Raw genomic sequence first — 2963 nt, 5'->3', positions numbered from 1 at the left:
TGTTACTAACTCGACTTCTTCCCTTTCCTGGAGTCTTGAGCTCTCTCGCCCCCGTAGTCTTGTGCTCTCTTGTCTCTCTCTTGCAATCGCTTCCTGCAGGTGTTTCTGGCTCTGGACCTGTGGTTAGAGTCACCTGCTGCCTCCATAAAGTTTGGTGACGTGATAGTTAAGTTTAGCGGTCTTACAGTTGAATGTAGCTGAAAAAAATAAGATTCTGAACCGGGTACAGAGCTCTTTGAGGTCATAAACACCCGTTTCCAGGATGAAAGTCTTAATTTCTCCTGGACACAAACACACCATCTCTGTCTTCCCTTTTAATAAATGTAAAATCAGAGAGATAAGATATGCATTCTTTCATTAGAGAAAAATATCCTACCTTTAATAGTTGAGAAAATGTACAGTTGGTAGTTGGTAGGTAGCAGGTAATTGGTGACAGAGTGGAAAGTTAATCTGATGATAATTGGCCATTTGACCAAGTAGTCAACCTCAGGCAATCATTTGTTTTCTGTTTGTCTTTTTAGGACAGACTTGTGTGGTTTTGGACCGATCGCACTAAGTTTGATTACAAGAGATGGGCCGGTGGCCAGCCTGACTTCTATCAGAAAATGGAGTTCTGCACTGAGATGAACTATTCGGGTAAGTAAATAAATGGTTAGGAGGAGACGTGGTAGGTTATAAGAAATGAATTACCTTATCTATTAATTTGACCTCAGACAAGATAAGAGAGGTTATGACGAAGGAGTGTAATCATTAAAGTAGCACAACAAACAGGTCAAGGTAGAGGGATCTGAAGGAAGAACAGGACACTCATTTTTAACTGCATTTGATCGTTTCTACACATGGAATATAATTAACCTATTTCTTTGTGTGATTGAGAGTTTGAAGACCTACAAACTCTACTGACACTGATTAACATGTTTCTTTCAGACTGGGGAATCTGGAACGATGTGAGCTGTGGTGATGATAAACCCTACGTGTGTGCAGTGACGGTCTAGTAGTTCAGAGAGAACCTGAAGAGCAGCAGCTGGACCAGTCTGCTTCAACTGGAATCACTGCAAGCTTTTACATTTAACGCAATAAATATTCAGCATCAGAAAACATGTTGATGTTTCCTGTTTCTTTTCCCGTTTGTCACTGATCCATCTACTCATGTTATAGGGATGTCATTTAATGACTGACATTTTCTGATCAAGCTTAGCCTACTTTAGGCAATAATACACTAGAGGGTGTGATTTAACACCATGGTTATGACAGTGATGAGGCTAGGACCGTAAGAAATAGGGGTGTTATGATACCAAAAATTCAGTGTTCGGTGCAATAACACGATTCTCAATACCACGGTAATTAAAAGGATTTTCTAAGATTCCATGTACTTCAACTTGAAACATGAACTTCTCTATTAAAATATCAAAATGTCATAACAAGACACACAAAACATGTGCAATAGAGCATAGAATAACGTAATAAAGTGCAATAAATGGTCATGGTGCAACAACTAGTGTTCCCAGACACACTCCAGACTTCCGGACAGCTTTTCAAAAGGTACCGTGCAAAAACAACAACAGTGTTTTTAAAGGTTGTGTGACCATAGACATTACAACCACCCCCCAGGTAAATATTGTCAGCTTAGAGTCCAAAAGGATGCCGAGTTGGCTAATTTCCTCCTGAGCAGGTAGCTAGCATTAGCTTCAGGCTAATTTATAAGCTAGAAGAGACGGGCATTTATGTCATTTCAACATTCATGTACTCACATTGAGTTATATAGCTAGAGTTTCCCGAGTTAGTTTCTTGTGTGACGGCTTCTAGGCCTATTAAGTCCCTTTGGTTGCTGGGTTCTGGGGATTGGCTAATGAGAACTGATGATTGACACCTGATCAACTGATTGCTCACATGTCTACGAATAGGATTGTTTGGGCAGTCATTGGGCCTCTCTCTCTCTCAAGGTTGCTTGACATGTTTGGATGTTGGGTTTAGTTACTTTTGCGTTCTAGTCTTGATCCAATCAAACCCTTAGACCTGCTCCTTTGTGTCCAATTCCTGCAGTGGGTCAGCCATTTGAACATCTCATTATTGACTGCTTCTCTGGTCTAAATCAGGTTTTGCTCACATGTTTACTGTTATGTGTCAGTCAACTAGATGTCCGGCGGGTTGAATGCCATAACTTCAAAATCTGTAGTTAAAGCCCTCAGCCAGTTCATATCTGTGTTTGGGATCCCTAAAACATTACAGAGTGATCAAGGGTTCAAGTTTTTCAACAACTTAATCATCAGCATTTAAAATCGTTGCTGCATGCTTATTGTGCAGAGTTGAAGGCAGATTGGGAGGTGGGTTCGCGGTGGCTCTTGTTAGCAGCTAGAGAAGTTGTTCAAGAAAGGACAGGGTTTAGTCCCAATGACCTGTTTGCCCACACGATTCGTGGTCACTTGCCGGTTGTGCGTGATCAGTGGATGTCGAGTGATACTTCACAGAACTTGATTACATATGTGAATGGTTTCAGGCAAAGGCTTTATGATGGTGGACAAATGGCTAAACACAAATTGCATTTGTCAAAGAAGTCACATGGACAAAGCTTACCATCAGCGAGCTTTGCTGGAACAGGATTGCACCAACTCACACGTCAGAAGCCTCCTCCTACAAACTAATGGGAGGTGTCAGACTGAGTGAGGATGAACCTGTTCATCAACTCCTTGAAAGCTTTGTTTGCCTCAGGATTCAAGCCAAATGATCTGGCGCTTGACGTCAGGGCAGTTAACGGTGTATCCACGGATCACGGATGAACCATCGATAGATGTTTGCAAACCCCAGGAACCTTTGGAGATGCAATCTTGTAATGAGCTAGTGCCAGTCCAGGACCGTCTATTCTTCTCCTGGTCCATCTTGACTTTGCCCTTCGAGATGATGTTTCCGAGGATGGATGTGGTGTGGGCGTAGAAGTCCCACTTCTCTGCTTTCACAAAGAGACC

The 2963-nt window shown here is 42.1% G+C and overlaps 1 long non-coding RNA gene across 1 annotated transcript in view; it reads left to right on the top strand.

The window, feature by feature from the left end:
• Positions 1-1100, top strand: part of LOC116685795 (uncharacterized) — a 1149-nt gene extending 49 nt beyond the window's left edge. The window contains exons 1-2 of the long non-coding RNA XR_004331043.1: positions 1-636; positions 928-1100. The exon at positions 1-636 is cut by the window's left edge and continues 49 nt beyond it. This is a non-coding gene — a long non-coding RNA (uncharacterized LOC116685795). The remainder of the gene's footprint in view (positions 637-927) is intronic.
• The last annotated feature ends 1863 nt before the right edge of the window (positions 1101-2963 follow it).

The sequence above is a fragment of the Etheostoma spectabile genome, unplaced genomic scaffold (genome assembly GCF_008692095.1).
Source record: "Etheostoma spectabile isolate EspeVRDwgs_2016 unplaced genomic scaffold, UIUC_Espe_1.0 scaffold270, whole genome shotgun sequence".
NCBI classification, from domain to species: Eukaryota; Metazoa; Chordata; class Actinopteri; order Perciformes; family Percidae; genus Etheostoma; species Etheostoma spectabile.
The sequence above is the reverse complement of the archived record's forward strand: the minus strand, read 5'-3'. Positions and strand labels throughout refer to the sequence as shown.